The sequence below is a fragment of the Protopterus annectens genome, chromosome 10.part0 (genome assembly GCF_019279795.1).
Source record: "Protopterus annectens isolate FY-2018-M chromosome 10.part0, PAN1.0, whole genome shotgun sequence".
NCBI classification, from domain to species: Eukaryota; Metazoa; Chordata; order Ceratodontiformes; family Protopteridae; genus Protopterus; species Protopterus annectens.
Window position 1 is genome coordinate 1,706,314,106 of NC_056744.1, and position 20,000 is coordinate 1,706,334,105.

At 37.8% G+C, this 20,000-nt stretch overlaps 1 protein-coding gene across 1 annotated transcript in view; it reads left to right on the plus strand.

Moving 5' to 3' along the window:
• The window catches only part of LOC122814453 (zinc-binding protein A33-like), a 93,871-nt gene that overhangs the window by 1,469 nt on the left and 72,402 nt on the right, over positions 1-20,000 (plus strand). The gene's annotated exons all lie outside the window — the stretch shown is intronic.

Here is a 20,000-nt window from a genome sequence, read left to right on the forward strand (position 1 = left end):
GTACAGGGTACAATGACCTCTCCTGATCTGGATGTGAATCCCTTCATGATCAGGTGGGCAATGTAGAAGGTCTTCCTAACCACTTTGGCAATGTGAGTGTAAAAGAGAGGTTACTGTCAACTTGGGTCCCCAGGTCCCTGATAACTTCTTCCGTGTTTAATGGATTACCACCTATGTGGTAATTAGGGATTACCTTGTTTTTCCCAAAGGGTATGACTATACATTTTTTGGCATTTAGCTTAAGGCCATGGCTCTGGCACCAGTTATCCATTTCTATGAGACCTCTCTGGAGGATGTCTGTGTCTGATGGAGTGTCAATTATGGTGCCCAGTTTGCAGTCATCTGCAAATTTTGTCAGCCACAATCCCCCTATGTTTGCCTGCACTTCAGAAAAATAAATGCCGAACAAGAGGGGGCCCAGGACTGAGCCCTGTGGGACACCACTCGTGACCGGCTTAGAGTCTGACATGGCACCAGCAACTCTAACCCTGTGTGTTCTGTCCTTGAGCCAGTTTGCAACCCATCTTGTCAGGCTTTGTCCAGATTTCTTGTGCTAGGAGGTTGAGAGGTATGGTAAGTACTGCAAAATGTCCATGTTTGCATATACAAACTTGGACTATTACTTGCATGAGCTTTTCCTTCTTTGATTTATATAGGCATACTGTTCTCAGATGATGAGAAAAGCTCTCTTGGCCTGATTATGAAGACAGACAGATCTGTTTACAGTTATGCTAACTGCTTAGTAGCTAAGATACTGGGAAAAGTTCAACAAGCCTTAATAGGGGAAGAAACTTTGGCTTTGTATTAGTAACACCTCGCAGGCCATTCTTTGCAAATGTAGGTGTGGTCTTAATGATGGACAGATGAAAGGGCTGTGTTGCTGAATGGGAGCATGCATGATTGACAGCCATGTATGTGAGGCATGAATATTCATTGCCTATTCGTACTTCAACCTTTTCGTCAATGTGGTGCAATCTCAGAGTTGGTATATTTAATTAATGGGGGGGGGGGCACAAGGGGGCTTGTCCACCTGAAAAAAATGAATGAAAAAAAATTATATTGTAATGCTATTGTTTTTTTCCTTCGCCTTTCCTTCATGCACTCCCCATGTGGGGGATTGCGCCCCCCAATTAAATATACCAACACCAAGATCGCACTACAGTGAGGAAAAGGATAAACTACAAATAGACAATGAATATTCATGTCACCGAGTGTTGGACGGTGAGTGGGATTTAGGTGGGACTTGATACTGCGCATCCTGCGAGGTACTACACTAATACAAAGCTGAAACTTTAGCAGGTATAGATTTCCCAAAGCAAGTTTAATTTGCAATAGGAAATGTAACAGTTATTTAACTGCTTAACAAGGACATTAGAATGCACAGCCTTATTAGAGGTGTGCGAAGGCATCTGACTTGCTACAACACAGCTGGCTAGAGATCAAAGTAGAAAATATGGTCTGAGTTCCTCTGTGATAGTAGGGGGAGAGGCAATGGTTTTCTTCTCTGTATAGACAGCATGAACCCATGTAGATTACTGTATACAGCTCTGGAGACCTCATCATTCTAAGGATATAGATTGGCGAGTGATAGTTCTGAGGAAGGTAACAGAAGCACACAAGATCTTCAGTAGAAGCCATTGCCGGAAATATTAAAAAATAAATTTAACATTTTTTGTGGCAGCCTGCTGATGAAGAGGCTAAGTTTCTGTCTGTGCTGCCAGTAACCTGAATTTTGTTGGTGAACTGCTGATGGAGTTAGAATCATAATGCCAAAGCTATACTTTTTTATGGAGAGTGGGAGTGTTTTTTTTTTTCTTGCCTGACAGCTCCCAGTAGTGGAGGTTTTCCCTTGGCAGGACCACATACTGGGGCAGTGCAGATGGGTGCTCATGTCAAAACCATGTGTGAGGCAGGACATGTAAGTCAGCCACATTGCCATCCCCGAACACAGTATGATGGCAGCAGGAGAAAGGGAAGGTTTATAGCACAACTCATCTTACTCACAGGATGTTACTTTACAGCACTATATTGCTCCTGTCTGCTATGGGTAAAATGCTGATGACCGGTAGTATTTGGGAGAAAGTATTGCACTTATGACAAAGCATGTAGTGTTGTTAAGTTGGCAGACACAGGACATCACAGAATTGTTTAAGTACCTAGAAGGATACTGACAGTCAACAGGTAAGGGCTAAAGGATGCAGTTTAAACATTTCTGGGAGAAGTTTAATAAGTGTAATTCCACAGAAAGAATGGTGGATGATTCAAACAACCCAGATGAGGTAGTAGTGCTACTAAACACTAGTAACAATTTTAGAATAAATGACAAAGAGACATGGCACTTTTTATGAGGGATGGAAACAAAATAAATTACACGTTTGCTAAGTCAGAGCTGTAATGCAGTCTTAGACCTATCTATCAGGTATGGAAACAACAAAGCTAGGGTGGGCAGATGGTTCTTTTCACCACGAGAATCTACATTTCTGCATCTTAGCCCCATCCAAAACAATGTGTACCAAGGTCACACAGAACAAGTAATCAGTAAAAAAAAAAAACTAAAAGAAAAATCTGGCCAAGCTAGACTTTTCACTGTGTGATACCATGAAACCGCGTACATTAGAGGAGACGTGGGATATATGCAAATTACCCCATAAGGACATCAGGTGTTTCAGCTATTTGGCACATGCATGTCCACAGCCAGTGGGGTTTGGTTTTATTGGCCTGAATTTGTCCATAACAGACTTAAAAAGAAAAAGTCATTGACGTTCAAAATTGCCATATAGCTGAAACACCTGATGTCGTTATGGGGTCATTTGCATATATCCCATGTCTCCTCTAATGCAAGAGGTTTCAAAGTGTCACAATGTGAAAAGTCTAGCTTGGCTAGATTTTTCTTTTAGTTTTTTACTGATTAGTTGTTCTATGTGACCTTGGTACTCATTGTTTTGAATTGTTTGTTGGGATATTTTGCAGTCACTGTAATGATAATGGACATCAGTTGGGTATGACAACCCAGTGTTTCCAAAGGTTAGTCAAACATTCCACTTATGTTTTGCTGCTAAGTTCATAAGAAGGCTGAAAAATTCATGTCCACAGCTAGTGGGGTTTGGCTTTATTAGTCTGAATTTGTCTGTAACAGAATTAAAAAGGAAAAACTCATGGATGTTCAGAATTGCCATACAGCTGAAACACCTGATGTTCTTATGGGGTCATTTGCATATATCCCATGTCTACTCTAATGCAAGAGGTTTCAAGGTATCACACAGTGAAAAGTCTAGCTTGGCTAGGTTTTTCTTTTAGTAACTTAGCCCCGTTTAAATCATGAAAAGAGTCTGAAGTATTTTTACTTAAAGGATTATTCTCTTTTTCAATAAGTAGTGTGCCTGCTGAATATTTAGGTTTATCCTTCCTGTCCTTGAGGGTGCAGTTAACATGCTTCAGTTAAAATACAGTATAAATAGACATATTCTCTTTTACATGTTCAGAGTTAGTCAGTCAAAAGAAATTCTCTGAAAGAAGTAGTCAGCATGACTGTTTTTGTCTGATAAATGGTCATACTCATACATAGTGAAAGACTTTTCAGCTGTCAAACTCCTTGTTTGGCATTAGCTTCCTAGTTGCCCAATGCTGTGCATCAAATTCCACCACCTTTAAACAGTTTTCCACAATTTTGCTTACTTACAGTGATTTTCTACAGTCCCCAGATTGATGAGAAATATCTAACCTTATTCTGTTCAGTTAGGATGTCTTCTGATTAAGATAGCAGAAGGTTCAGAGTAGGATATGGTAACAGAAATGAAGGCAGTTTTGGGAATCGGTCTATTTTATTGAGAGCCATCTTGTTGAAACACCTATTCACTGAGTTTACTCCCTTTGACAGAAGTTTTATGACACTGGTGTTTTTAAGAAAGGAGATTGTTTGGGGGCAGGAGTTGCTGAACCCCACTGTAATACTCCAGCCATGTTCCAATTTGTAGGGAGCAAAATTGAAGAAGTGCTATTTCATTGAGTCGACTCTCAATGAGAAAGACTAAGTTCTAATTTTTAAATATTTTGTGGTGTAGAACTAAACATTAGTTATTAATAACTGTGAGCCATTTGAATATTTCTGTCTGATAGTTTACAAAAAAGAATACATAGAAGGATTAATACTGTCCAAAGCATGAACACAGAGCTTGCTTTTTTGGGTGAGAAATAATTTATGATTCTTATCTGCAAACATTTAAATATAATTTCAGATGTTCGGCTCTTGCAAAATGGAATGTTTGTTTCACAACTTTACAGTGTATTTCTCAGAAATGTTTCATAGGTAGGTACTAGGCTATTGGCCCTAGGGCCTATATAAGCCTAGCCAAAGGTACCCTGGCTTTCGCCACCCAAGAAAATTATTTTCCTGTGCCACTTTCGAGCAGAGCCACAGAAGTGATCCCCGGGGTGAATTTCCTATCTCCCATCCATTCATCAAGATTTTTCTTGAACAGTGCTAATGAGGAGCTTTGTTTGATATAGGTAGGTAGTTTGTTCCAGAGTATGGGAAGTCTCTGGAACAGGAATCTATCCCTCCAGCATGTTCTGTTTATTGTGGTGATGAGGTTTAGGTCCCTAGAGTGTGTAGCTCATAGGGATTGGGATTTCTTTAAGTGGAGCATGTCTAAAAGCTCTGGGTTTGACATAGCTTTGTGTGTTCATTTAGATTTATTACTGTCTCTTACATGTTAAATAGGCTAGTTGCTCAGCATAATGCATCCGAGATTATCGAAGTGCAACTAACTCTGGGCAAGACCGCAATCCAAATTGTAACCTGCTAAGATCCCCCACCACGCCCCAGGATTCCAACTCCTCATTTCTTGATACACTGGAAAATATTAGGGTACAACCTAACACCCTAATAATGGGCAATTTCAACTACCTCATCATTAACTGAGAAAACTACCCCTGTACCAACTCTTGTGCTCAACATTTTCTGGAATTCATAAATTCCTACGCCTTGGATCAACTTATCCACACCCCCACCTGGGGCAGCAATATCCTAGTAGACCTGGTCATTACCAATATGGGCAACTGGTGTTCCACACCAGAGGTCAATTCCTTGTTGGTCAGATCCGACCACAAGCTAATCACCCAAGACATCCACATCCAGCCCCCCACCCCCATTAGGGAAACCACCATAAAAAACTTCTCCAAAGCCAACATGCTTCTTAAGACAGAAATGGCAAACTTCACAACACCCATGCTGACGGACAATAGAGGTACGACTGCTGAATCCTACATAAATGCACTTTATAAGCACTTACATGAGTGCATGGATCATGCAATCCCTAACAGAACCAAGATGCTATCCTCCAAAAAAAAGGAAGCTAATCTAGTTGTCCCCTGCCATAAACAAACTCTGCAACAGAAGAAAGAAACTGTTGCAAAAAAGAGTAAATTCCCATGATTGGAGGAACTCCCTGGTCAGCCTCAGTAAGAAGCTGAGATCCCTCATAAAGTCCTCCAAAGCTAGTTATGAAAACAAAATCGCCACTGATTCTAAAGACAACCACAAAGCATTCTATAGCTATGTCAAGAATCTCAATGGCAACACACAGATCTGCTCTGAGTTACAGCACAATGGCACTAAATATACAGAACCAACTGATATTGCCAACATCCTGGCAGATAGGTTTAGTGCTACCTTTACCCCCCTCTCATCCCCTAAAGGGCCCATCTCTATACCGGAAGAATGCAAAGTTCCTGTAATCACAGCTGCACAGGTAAAAAAACACACTCTCCAAAGCCAAGAACACAGCATCCATGGGACCTGACAACATACCAGGCTGTGTTCTACATGAACTACAGAATGAACTGGCACCCCACCTAAGTACCATGTTCAATCATAGCCTCACCTCAGGCTTTGTGCCCACTGAATGGCGCACAGCGATGGTTATCACACTCCACAAAGGGGGAGCCAGCACGGACCCCAGGAACTACCGCCCCATTAGCCTGACGAGCCTGGTCTGCAAGACTATGGAACGTATCATCATGGAACTTATAAACAATGACATTGGTAATCTCCAAACTCTGGACCCCACCCAGTTTGGGTTTGTAAAAGGCAGATCATGTCTCCTAAACCTGACATATGTCTTTGAAGCTGTCACTAGAGCCATAGATGAGGTAAGGTGGTTCACACAGCTTATCTAGAGCTCGCCAAGACTTTCAACACCATCCCTCACTCTGGAATTATAGATAAACTCACTAAACTAGGTATAAATCCCTATGTCACAAGATGGGTTGCCACCTGGCTCACTGACAGAGCCCACACTGTGAAAGTAGCAGACTACAAATCCAACTTCAGACCAGTGACAAGTGGAGTACCACAGGGTTCTGTCCTGGGTCCTCTCCTGTTTGGTATCTACTTCCACAATATAACTAATGAGGAGAGAGTATTGAGCAGAGTTTTGACTTTCGTATGGATTGTACATCTTAAAGTAGTAGACCTTGCAGGACTGTAGTAGCAAACTCTATCCTGCTGTTAGACTATCCAGTTTGTAATGTTTTGTAATTGTGTAAAATAATGACCTGGTTTCTGTCTGATAGATGTTTTCTACAGAAATATTCCTGACAAAAAACTGCAATTGTTGCTTCAGGCCTAATGGAATGAGCTGTTAATCTCCATTAATGTCTTATTATTCTCATTATTGCAAAAAGGCACGCTTCTAGTGAGCCATTTGGCAAGGCTTAGTACTGGTCATCTCTGTTTTCCCAACTAAACGGTTGGTCATATTTAATGTAATGTGCAAATTGGCTATACACATCCTTAATATGCATAATTCTTTCCCCTATTTTATTATTTTGTAAAAGGCCCGGTTAAGTGACTTGAGCAGATTCATCTTTGGAAAAAGGGCTTTTTACAGGAACTTTATTTATAGATTTATGCAGAGCCTTAGAGAGTGCACGTCTCAATAACTTACTGAAGAAGCTCATATTAGCTGGATTTGGTGCTAACACAGTGCACTGGTTAGCATGTGTCTGTCAAATAAAATATTCATACCGCAGTCTGATACTGTGAGCACAGACGTGGGCACCTTTTCATCGGGCATTCTCCAAGGCTGCATTCATGAACCATCTTTATTCTTGCTATTCACCAAAGACACTAACACTGTCACAGTTTCAAACAGCCTCAAATATCACTATCTATGCAGATGATATAATCCAACATAAATGCAACTTGTCCCCGGTGATAATACAGAAATGTCTGCAGACAGATTTTTAAGTGTAGATCATATCTGTTGTATCTGGTGAACTTCTTCAAAATGTTACAGAGGCTGTAGACTGTGACCATGCAGTACACATGGTGTATGTTGACCCGGCTATGGCCTTCAACACCATTCCCCATAATGGCATCATACAGACATTAAATGCTTTAAAAATTGACCCATATGTGGTAAGACAAAAAGCAAACTGGCTGAAAGAACCCACACAGGGTTCAGGTGCCTGAATATAAATTATAATATTATAAAGAAACTTTCTATTCAAAAGGCTGATGATTTATGTAAACCCATAAATTTTATGGAGATTAAATTTCAACTTGAATAGAGTGCCGGGTATAGATAGAATTATTCCTGAAAGTTGTATAATTCTTCAGGTTTTCTTCAGGTATTACATAAAGCATATTTGGAAGTTGAAACATTTTATATAATCCCTATTTCCTGAAAATATTCTTCCATTTCACCAATTCTAAAAAAAAAAAAAAAGATAAAAATTTGTTACAATGCTGTATCAGCCTATTTCTCTTTTTGAATGTTGATTTTAAATTTACTTCCATTTTTGTAGAAAGATTAAATCTGGCATGCATATTTTTTTAATTAATTATAGGTTCATAGGTGTGTACTAGGCTAATGGCCCTGGAGCCATGATCAGACTGGTTTCATTTTGAAGAGACAGATCCAAGATTACATTAAACAAATATTAACTCTATTAGATTGTGTTAATTCTAAAAACATTTAAAGTTGCATTTATTAGTCTAGGCTGGAAAAAAAGCCTTTGATTCTGTATTTGTTCTAACAATGCTGCTTATGTTAAACTTGGTTCCTTCTTATCTCAAGCACTAATATTGGGAAAGGCACCAAACAAGATTGCCCTTTATAGCCCTTATTGTTTATTTTGGCAATGGAACCACTTTCAGAAGCAGTTAAACAGAATACTAATATGTCCGGTATTTCAATAAATCTTAAGTTATAACTCAACATTTTTACTTTTTGCATATGATATATGCTTAAATCTAATAATGATAATAATGATAAATCAGCTGTTTATTTAGACTTAAGGTTAAAATGTAATAAATATAAAGCAAAATCATTGCTCATAAACAGAACAAATGATACAAGTATAATGGATTTATTTAACCTGAAAAACAAATATTTAGGAATACTAATTAAATATACATTAGAGGATATCAAAATATCAAACTATGAAATGATCATTAATCAAATAAAAACTTACATTACCAATTGGAATAAAGACTTTCATTCTTATGAAGATAGGCCATATTGTATCAAAATGGTTTTACTTCCTAAATTGTCATAACAGCAGTGAACTGAGTTAAATATATCAAGTAAACAATTAATGCTTATCAAAATGAATTATTCATTTATTGTATAAAAAATAGAATAGGATATGCTCATCATATAAGGCCTTGGAATAAGGGTGGACTAACATTTTCTGACATTGAAACTTTCTTTATAACTTACATTTTTAATTTGGGTAAATGTCTCATATAATGCAAACTGGAAAAACTTGCATTTGGTTGTAATGCATGAGAAGAAACTAAAATTTTAGACAACCCAGTAACGATCACTGGTAATTAAGTGTGGATAATCATATCTAACTTTTTTGCAGTAAAGTTATAATCCAACAGAGGAACCATATCTTTATTTTCAAATATGTTAGACAATTTATATTTAAACATCTTGATAAAAGTAAGTGGATATGTCTACTATTTCTATTTTTTATTACTATAGGCTTTATTGATATGTTAAAACTTACTTAGTAACTGGGAATCTAAAGTACTTATTGGTGGTTATAACTTTTTGAAGATTTTCAATTGATGTTAATTGACTCTATTCTAGATGAATTTGGTTTAATAAAGAATAAAGTCTAGTTAGTAGCTCAAGCTATCCATGATCAAAAGTTGCAAAAAAATTGTACAATATTTATGTAAAGTTGTTTGTAACTGTAAAATTTGTAATTGTATTTTATCAGTTTATTGTAATCTTCTGTTCGGTTATAAAATTGATATGTTAACTTTTAGAAGTTTATATATCAGAATGAACATGTGTTATTCAGTGATTGAAAAAGACGTTTAGCTCTCTAAAATGAATAGATCTCCCTTTTAGAAAAGATATACATGGAAAAATTATTCATAGAACTTTTACACTAAACAAATTGAGTAAAATTATTAAAAATAATAAGTTTAAATGTGGGACGTGTAGTTCAGAAATTAAATCTAATTGGAAACATATTGTTGTTCAAGCCTTTGTAATTATTGGAGAGAATTTGAAAATAAATTTTACTCAAATTATTTGGTATTATAATTTTCTTTTTTCTATAAATATGACTGTTTATAATAATTTTCCAATAGCAGTTAAAAGTCAATAACCATTATTATGGATCATTTTAGCTAGTGCTTGGAAAGCTATTAGTAGAATATCAATGCCTTCTGACTCACCAAATTTAGCTGATTTTGTTACAGTACTAGGGATAATTGATGATAAGAAATCAATTTGATAACATATGAGGCTGGGATAAATTCACTAATTTTAAAATTTGGCCTAAGATATCAGACATTTTACTTTATATAAATTATTAAAAATTACACATTTTCTTTATTTCTTTGTTAAAATCTCTAGATTGATTGTGTTTCTTACAGATGCCCTAAATTGTATTTTATGAAATAGTTTTGACAAATTTTGCTTAAAAGTTTAACACACTTTGTGTATACTGCATATAATTATTTTTTTAGATTTTTGTTTTGTGTTTTTAAAAGGGAATATATTAAAACCTTTTTTTCTTTTTCAATTTTAATTCTGGAAAAAAAAAGATTCCTTTATTGCATTGTAAATTATTTAATTGTGATAATTGCAAAGACATGCTATGTTATTTATATTGTGTTTAACATATATTCAGTAAATTTTTGTGAACAAAAAAAGTATAAATGTGAGCAGAGATGACACTCTGGATTTAGTGATGGGACCTGTTTCTCAGATCTCCAAGCAGAGACCCAAGACCCCTGCCTAACAAAGTTTGCAGATGACATCAGACTGGGTTGTTGTTAAGTCACTCTCTGACACTGAAATCATTTTCTGACACTGAAATCCTCCAGAATAAACTCTTCTTATAAACTCTTGGTATAGTAAAACTGGACTCAGACTAAATGCCAAAAAGTGCAGTATCATCACTTTTGATAAAAGCTTCCCTCTCTTCACTATGTATAGGTAACATACCAGTACAAAACAAAAATGTAGTTAGGGATTTAAGAATTTGAGCTTTCTCTGTTGTGACCATTATGTGACTATGGTTGTCAAGAAATCTTTTTATTTAGTACAGTTACTTGCCAAAGGAATATCATCAGGGTCTAAAAAGATATCACTTCCTTATACTCAGCAGTGATAAACCAAGTGTTGAGTACAATGCTCTCTTTGGGATTCAGCTCACTAACCTATCAAACCATAAGAAGAACACCAAAGGCTCCTAACTCCCCTGCAAAGGAAAATCACAGGCCTAAAGTCTGTGAGCATTCAAGAACATCTGGAAGCTGTATCACTTTACTCAGTGTCTTATTGACTTTTGATATGAGTTCTGTCTCACTTAGCTGTGCCATTAGATGCCCATTTGTCTTGAATCTTCTTTATCTTTGCCAGTCCAATATCTCCATCAGTTACAAAACCAGGTACCTAAAATTTCACCAACCGATAAATAAAGCACTGTAAAAGGACAGGTTTATAACCCAGCACCTCCTTAACCTCTTGAATAAACTCTGCTCCTGCATACTAAGCAGTATGACTCACTGTCTTCCTTTAAATACAGTCTAGATGACTGAATTGATGTCCACAAATTTACTCTGTGATTGATTGGTATAGCCCTCTTGGAGAGAGGGATGTCCTCATCCCCAAATCAAATCGTCCCTACCCATTAAACCGTTATTTCACTTAACTCATCTTATAATATAGTTACTCTCCACATGACCTGCAATGCTGTATGCAGGTTTATTTATTTATTTATTTTACATTAGTTGACCAGGCTAGTCTAACTGGATATATGTCTATTTTCAGTAGAGGCCCGAGGAGAAAAGCTCCGAGACAATAACAAGGACAGAAAAAAAAAAAAAACATTTATACAAATAATCCGCAAGAAATGGAGATTACAAAAAAATAATTGTATAGTCCCCAAGAAAAAAATGTTAAATACAAGAATAATTACATGAGTAAACAATTGAATGCCAGTAAAATATTTTTTTTTTGTAGAGAGACAAAAAAGAAATAGTTCTTGTTCAGTTTCAGTAAGCATAAAAAATATATAAATTTTTATTTTTATTTTGTAAGAAAAAGCAAAAAGATATTTAATATCCATAGTGGGGAGATACAAAAAAGAGAGCAAGAAGTTTAAACATGCCATATATGGAAGGTAGAGGAGTTTCAGCAAAAAGAAATCCAGTTTGAGAGTTAGAGTAGAAAGAGAAGAATAAGTATCAGTCAGGCTGAGAGCAGGGAGGAGAATAAGTATCAGTCAGGCTGAGAGCAGGGAGGAGAATATGTATCAGTCAGGCTGAGAGCAGGGAGGAGAATACGTATCAGTCAGGCTGAGAGCAGGAAGGAGAATACATATCAGTCAGGCTGAGAGCAGGGAGGAGAATAAGTATCAGTCAGGCTGAGAGCAGGGAGGAGAATAAGTATCAGTCAGGCTGAGAGCAGGGAGGAGAATAAGTATCAGTCAGGCTGAGAGCAGGGAGGAGAATAAGTATTAGGCTGAGAGCAGGGAGGAGAATAAGTATTAGTCAGGCTGAGAGCAGGGAGGAGAATAAGTATCAGTCAGGCTGAGAGCAGGGAGGAGAATAAGTATCAGTCAGGCTGAGAGCAGGGAGGAGAATAAGTATCAGTCAGGCTGAGAGCAGGGAGGAGAATAAGTATCAGTCAGGCTGAGAGCAGGGAGGAGAATAAGTATCAGTCAGGCTGAGAGCAGGGAGGAGAATATGTATCAGTCAGGCTGAGAGCAGGGAGGAGAATACGTATCAGTCAGGCTGAGAGCAGGGAGGAGAATAAGTATCAGTCAGGCTGAGAGCAGGGAGGAGAATAAGTATCAGTCAGGCTGAGAGCAGGGAGGAGAATTAGTATCAGTCAGGCTGAGAGCAGGGAGGAGAATAAGTATCAGTCAGGCTGAGAGCAGGGAGGAGAATAAGTATCAGTCAGGCTGAGAGCAGGGAGGAGAATAAGTATCAGTCAGGCTGAGAGCAGGGAGGAGAATAAGTATCAGTCAGGCTGAGAGCAGGGCAAAGCCATTTGGTTTTAATGAAGTTTTTCAACTGATTCCTGAAAAGGTTGGTGGAAGTAAGGGATGTGATCTCTGTTGGAAGTTTGTTCCAGGAATTGCCAACTGCATTTGAGAATAGGCAGTCTCCAGCTTTGTTAAAGGATTTAGTAGTGGCGACTTGTAGTTTTTTAGCTGATCTTAGGGTAGGAAGGTTTTTATAAGAATTTACTAGGTTACATAGTATGGGAGTGTTTGAAGGATGATGTAAAATCTTGTGAATAAAAATGAGTTGCTGGTAAACTAGTTGGTTTTGTACTTCCAGCCATCCGAGATGTTTAAGGTTAAGGCAGTGGTGAGTACGGAAGGGGGCACCAGTGGCAAATTTAGCTATGTTGTTGTAGGTAGTTGCTAGTTTATTTAGATTAGTTTTGGATAGGTTGGTATATATAGGTGAGGTGTAGAGTAGGGTGGAAATAAGGTGGGTTTGTGCAATAGAGATCTTTGCTGACTCTGTAAGAAATGGTCTGATTCTGTAGAGGAATCCAAGTTTTCTATTTACTGATTTAATAGTAGCGTTAATGTGTGAGTCAAAGGTGAGATGGTTGTCTATTAATATACCGAGGAGTTTGGTGGTGGTTTCAGGGTCTATTAATGTGCCATCATTTGATTTTACTGTGAAATTGATAAAGGGGGATTTCTGTGTGGGAGTAAATAGCAGTAGTTTAGTTTTTTCAGGGTTCAGGAGGAGACAACATTGATGGAAACGGTTTTCCACTAAAGTAAAGACAATTTGTGTGTTATCCTGTAATTCAGCAGGGGAGAATGCAGCACATACCAGAGTTGAATCGTCAGCATATTGTATGCATGTAGTTTGTGGAAGGGAAGTTTTTAGATAATTAATGAAAATTGTGAAAAGGAGAGGTCCAAGAATGGATCCTTGAGGGACTCCAAGGGTGATAGGAAGCTGAGAAGATAGATTGTTTTCCCACAGGACCGCTTGTTTCATGTTTTCAAGGTAGGATTGGAACCATTTTACTAGTTGATGATCAAGGGAAAGTGATTCAAGTATACTTAATAGTATTTGGTGGTTAACCATATCAAAGGCCTTTGAGAGATCTAGGAAAAGAGCAGAAGATAGAAGGTTAGTATTCCTGTTTTTATTAATGCAGTCTGTAAAGGATAGAAGAGCTGTTGTGGTACTATGGTGAGGCCTGAAACCTTGCTGGCAGTCAACTAGAAGGTTGTTTTGTAGGAGATACTGAAGTAATTGCTGATGGATGCATCGCTCCATAATTTTTGCAAGGGGGGAGAGAAGGGCTATTGGGCGGATGTTAGATAATTAATTTGAGGTACCTCCCTTATGCAGAGGGATGATATGGGAGATTTTCCAGATGGATGGGGCATAAGATTCAGAGATGGTTCTGTTTATTAGGATAGAAATAGGGTAGGCAAGTACACCAGCTGTGATTTGCAGGAATTCAGCTGGGAGCAGGTCAGCTGATGGTGTACATGGTTTTAGTTTAAGAAGCAAGGAGTGTATTAAAGATGTTGGGACAGGTTGAAGGTTAAAAGGCTGGGGTAATTTGGTTAGTGAGGGAAATTTAGTGGTGGAAGTAGGTGGTTGCTAGTGATTGGACTGTTTCAGAGAAAAATTTGTTAAAGGTGTTGGCAATATGGCTGGGAGAGGTTTGGGTTAGGTTTGAGGGGGTAGGTGTTTTGGACTGTCCTGGGTGGAGTAATTTGTTGATACCTGACCAAAACTTTTGCAGATTATTTTGTTGGTTTTGTTGGAATTTGAGGTAGAAGTTTTTTTTGTCAAGGATAATGGATTTTTTTGTGGAATTACGAATTTGTCTAAAGTTTAGGTGATCTATTGGGTTTCTAGTTTTTCTCCATTTGGACCAGAGTTTGTTCCTTAATTGGATGTTTAGCCGTGTGTCCTTAGACAGCCAGGGGGCTGGTTCATTTTTTGTTCTGACAGTACAAGTGGGAGCATGGTGCTCAAGGACCTGCAAGAATGTTTTGTTAAAGTGTGAAATGGCTTTGTCGAGAGGTAGGTATTTTAGGGGTGACCAATAGCAAGCTTTGAGCTCAGCTTGAAAATGACTTGGGTTGAAATATTGTTTGTTTCTGGTAGTTCTAAAAGCTATTAGATTATGAAAGTGGGTCTTTTGCCTAGTGATGTAAGTAAGAGAATGGTCACTAATGTTGTCAGGGAGTATACCTGTTTGATAAAGATGGGGGTCCTTATTTACTAGTATCCAATCTAAGGTAGTTTGTTTTTTGTTAGGTTTGTGGATCCTGGTTGGGAGGGTAATGGTTTGGTGGAAGCCAAAGAGGTTTATATGCGTAGTGGGAATGGGAGATGTACAGCTATTCCAATCAATATTAAAGTCACCAAGGAGTATGGTTTCTTGTGGTAGGGACATTGAAAGCCAGTTTAGGGTGTTTTCGAGAGTACTAATATTGTTCCCAGGGGGGATGTAAGAGCAGATAATGTATATTGATTTATTAAATCTTTCACCTCAACTTGAACTGCCCATCTCTCCAGAAAGCTAAATAGCAACCTATCCTGGCACTCTCCACCATCCTGCTACCCTGTTTCACATTTAATGTGCTGAGCAGTGATTTCTGTACCTCCCTCAAGAGTAAATGTCAACTGAAGTCCTCCCTGTAGTCCCTACGGCAGCAGCACATCAAAGTAGTACTGTTTCTCTGCCTCCTTTCAGTTGTGCAGTAGGAAAGCAAAGCTTCTCAAAAATTATTCCTGCCAACAGAAACCATCTCGTTTCAGACTTCAGTAGAATCTCTAATTACAAAGAATTCAAGAAAAAGCCACACAAACACATAGATGCCACATATTATGTATATGCTTTAAAGACACCTAACGTCTGTGAACATATCCTTACAATTTCACCCACACATGCAGCTCCCTGGATAATTGACATAATGTATATACAGTATGTATATAGTCACTTACATAACTATCTATGTAGACAGCGTCTCTTGGTTAATCTCAGACAATCATTGCTAAATACTGTCCTCTGCAGTCTTGTTGATAATATGAAAATGAATGGTCTCTACATTGTGAAGAGTGGCATATTGTTTAATTTCCACTTAGTTTCAGCATATTTCCCACATTAATGTTTGGGGTAGTGTTTGGTGTACTTGATTTGTAATTAACGGCTTTTGAAAACCTTTCACTGAAAGTTGCTCACTTAGTATTCTACATATTTCAATTGATTTGAAAGTCATTGTCTTATTACACCAGGGTCTTTTTTGAAAAGGCTTTGAGGACCAGCCCACCTACGTCGTTAACAGTATTAAACAAAATAAAAATAAAAAGACTGCTTAAAAGTGAATGCTTGTATATAATTCAAGAAGAGGTTGAATCTTCATCCTTCATGCTTATCTTGTGTCAATGTATGTGTGTATGATAGGATCCAGTATTTACTGATGTTTTTCTGAGTTTTGAGGAAATGTGTATGATGGTATTAACCTTGTATACCCAGTATGAAACCCAGAAAGCATCATCAGTGTCCTGAACTTCAAAGTTTTGTCAGTAGACAAAAGCTGAACAGGTTAAGGACTTGCCTCATTTGAAAATTTGTCTCTAGGACAATTTAAAAAAGTTAAAATATTACTTTCCTTTTTCCATTAGTGGAATAGTAAAATAAATTGCTTTAGTGGTAGCCACTGTACCAAATGACCTGTATATTTGATCTTTTTCTTAAACTTGGGTTAGCACTTCATATAAATGATATGATGTATTGTAGAAATATTTCCCTCACACAGTTGTCTGTTTTGAGACTATTCTGTTATAGAAAAGAAAATTCTACATCATAGGCAAGTGGGCCAGTAATGCAGCAGTCCATTATCACAAGTTGGTTTAGGTAAAAGTCTTATTGAAAGGTCTGGGTGTTGTCCAGCTTTCAAGGAAGACTGTGCCCCATCACAATGCCTATGCGGAAGATAGCCTGTGTACCCCTGCTATTAATGCAGTCAACACCTGGGGCACTGTACCTTGGAATAAAGAGAAATGCCCTTTAGTAACTCTGTCAATTTCATCAGTTTTGAAGAAACATCCAAAGCTAAGATGTAGTTCTATATAATCAGCTACTACCAACATATTTGGTTTATCTTGACCATGGTCTTTCACTTTTTGTACTAATCCTAGAGTACTTTCTTTGAAGAACCAGATAACACTGGTGTCTCTGGAGGGTTGTAAGCCTGGCCTTAAAGTTCTTAGATAATGGTAGGTAATGGCTGAGTACAGGGCCAGTGGTGACAGTACGAATAAGAGAATTTTCTGCACCAAAGCCAAATTTATTTTATTAGGTGCACTGTTAAGTTGGACTATTTAGTTGCATTTCGGAAATCAATAAATAATGCATAAAGAGGGCTGTCTCCATTCTGTTTAAGTATCTTCCTCTGGAACTGTACCTTATGAGGGTGACCATAGTTATTTTAATAGCTCCTGTAACCAGGAAGGCAAAGGCATATACCTGTTATTTTATCTACATTTAAACAGGTTACTGTTATCTTTTTAAAAATGCTCAGTGCTATTATTTTCTTTGATTCTGTTGAAATAATGTTCTCTTTCTTTCAGCAGTGTCTGCCGCAGGTTGTTGATGCTGTCCTGTATTCTGCCCTGTAGCTCAGTAGAGCCTGTGATGTTTTATCTAACTAGGTGGTCCACAGATCCCCTGCAAAAGTAAAGATACTTGGACAACCACAAATCTCAGAATCAAGGGAAGGAACAGGCATTGGTTTGTGCTCACTGAGTTTTAGCACTAGAGGTAATATTTTTTTGTGATGTTTGCTCTCCGGACTCCATCTGTAGTGACCATTTATCTACTGCCCAGAAGAAACATTCCAAAAGGAGGAACCAGAACACAAAGGTTCCAGATCCAAAGAGAAATTAGAATGGTCTGCATGCATTCCTGGTCTCCCCCTTCATCTTTTGAGCTGGAAAGAGGAGCATGGCCAGTTTTTATTTTACTGGATACCGTAGAAACTCCCGAAGTCAGGCAACAGATGCAGATTCATGAGTCTAAATACTCTTTTGCAAAGTTAGCAACCAGTATCTACAGAAACTACAGAAGACCGAAGTCCAAGTCCAAATACTAATTTACAACCTTAGTTTTGTCAAATTCTTGCATGGGTTGAGTGAAAGGTGGTATAACTGACATCTGTAATGTGGGTACCCAAGCCTTGGACATCTAAATATCCAATGCCCCTGTCTGAGATAATGTAATTTTCCATGTTTCTAGTCTAGCTTGTGAATTTGCTGATGCCTGGAAGTAAAGGAAGTGGGTGTTTCTGGAGTGAAGCCTTTAACCAAAAATGCCTGATATTTGACTATAGAAATGCAAGTATGTAGCAGCCTCATGTTGATACCTGCCTTTTCCACCTCAACATTGGTTTCCTGGGCTGGAAGCAGATCTAGTACAATATGCTGAATGCCCATCATGGTGAAGTCCAGCTGGTTGAGCCTGGAGTACTGAATGGGTAGCCCATTAAACATTTTTCACATGAGTTGGAGCCCCCTACACCTTCATAGAAGTGGGCTGTGCCTTCAGGATTCCAAAGTTAATATACTAAACTAGTTCTACTTAGTTTTTTTTGTCTTTCTACTGCACCATCTTGAAATTGATGTCTCTTTCCTGGTGGTCAGCCTGCTGAGCATCAGTATTCTGACATGAAGTGGAGCCCATGTCCGTTTTTTTTTTTTTTTTATTTATTTTTATTAAGTACAATTACAAGCTTTTCTCCTTCATCTAGTTAGTTCATCCTTTATAAAATGTGATCCATAGGAAAATAATGTTCTTCTCCTATGAGCACTGGTAGTTTTCTTTTCTCTACTTTAGTAATTATCTCACGTACATTACTCTTAGAAATCTGCTTCTGTTTTTAACTGTCTCATTCTTGCTCACCACTTTGGTATAATAGGGGGAATCCTATAATTCTATTTGAATTCCAATTTCCCCTTTTTTTAATACTTATTTCTTTCTGAGTTTCTACCTACTTTCCTTATTGTATTCCAGACTATGGACCCTTCTTGTTATTCTCCATGTAGACCTCTTTTACCACTTTGGCTACTACAGTATTACAGTTATATAACCCTTACATACACTAGTCCTACACCTTATTCTTTACCGGGGCTATACGTTTCTGGAATTCTGTTTGAATTTCCTCTCTCCAGTATCTTCCATAACCCTTTAAGCTGGAGAAATTTTGGCTAGTGATCACGTTGTATATTAAGTGGAACTAAACTAAGTGTAGCACTTTTCCTAAAATGGTTTGTATTTTTGTTTGTGCAGTGGGGTACACCCTTTTGTCTCTATGTACACGCATTACTTTCTGTTTACTAGCTGTTTGCATAGATGTTGTGGTTTAACCAATGTGTTTCATCGGTTCAATAAACCTTGCATCTCTCTTCTTTTTACCACAAAAGTACATTTAACAAGTTTACTAACCACACAGTGGCAAAATACAGGGCAAGCATTTGGTTTTCATAGACATGTAACTGCCAGTCCCAATTGAATGAATGAATGAACAAAAATGTGGACTTGTTATATACCAAGTCTGAGATTGCTCTTTCTAGAAGTATTTCCTTTTCTAAGAGTTAAGGTGATCTTGAGGTTGGTATGTATGAGTTTGAGGGGTGTGGAGGACTTACACCCCTATAAGAAAACAACTTTTTTATTTTGAACTTTTTGTTGATGCACCGGAGCTTGCCACCCAGCAGTGTGAACATTGGCACTTGGTAACGGTCTCTGTTGATGTGGCATCAAAAACATGTACAAAATGGGGGTGAAGGGAGATGGTGGTGATTTAGAAGTTGTTGAGTAAGAGTCCCAATCTTTGACCACAAGAAAGTATTTAAGAATAAAATCTTGTTTCTACAGAGTAAATTCTCTTAAGTTAAGAGAAGCTGAAAAGCTGTCTCTCTACCACATATCAGAGTAGCATTTATATTGTTTATGTGAGTATTATTTATCAGAGGGTACAAGTCTTGCGCGACAACACTGAGAGAAGAGAAAAGAATAATCTGTGAGCAAATCACAGCTAGTTTTTAATGTAAAACTTCTCTTATAATTCTTATTCATGATGAGTTTTTTATGAGAAACTGAGATCCTGGGACAGTTATAACCTGTGTAAATCAAATGTGCTTAGAAAAAAAATTGTTTTTAGCACAGCAACTAGTATATTTCTAGGAATCACCTATTTAACTTGGCACCTGCCATATTGTCAACTATCAATGTGTCTTCTTGGACTTTGTGGTTTGTCATTCATAAGTGTCTTTTGCGGAAAAGCTTCTCCTTTTTGTAGTTGCTCATAAATGGCCATGGATAAAGGTTTTCTGATTGTTTGGGGGTTTGATTTTAGCAGGGTACAATCTGTGATCTGATGCCCTTGAACTTCAGAAATTTCCCATGAGTCACCACTCTTCTTCTTGATAGGGCTTTGGAAGAATCCCAGTTCCCTCATGAAGG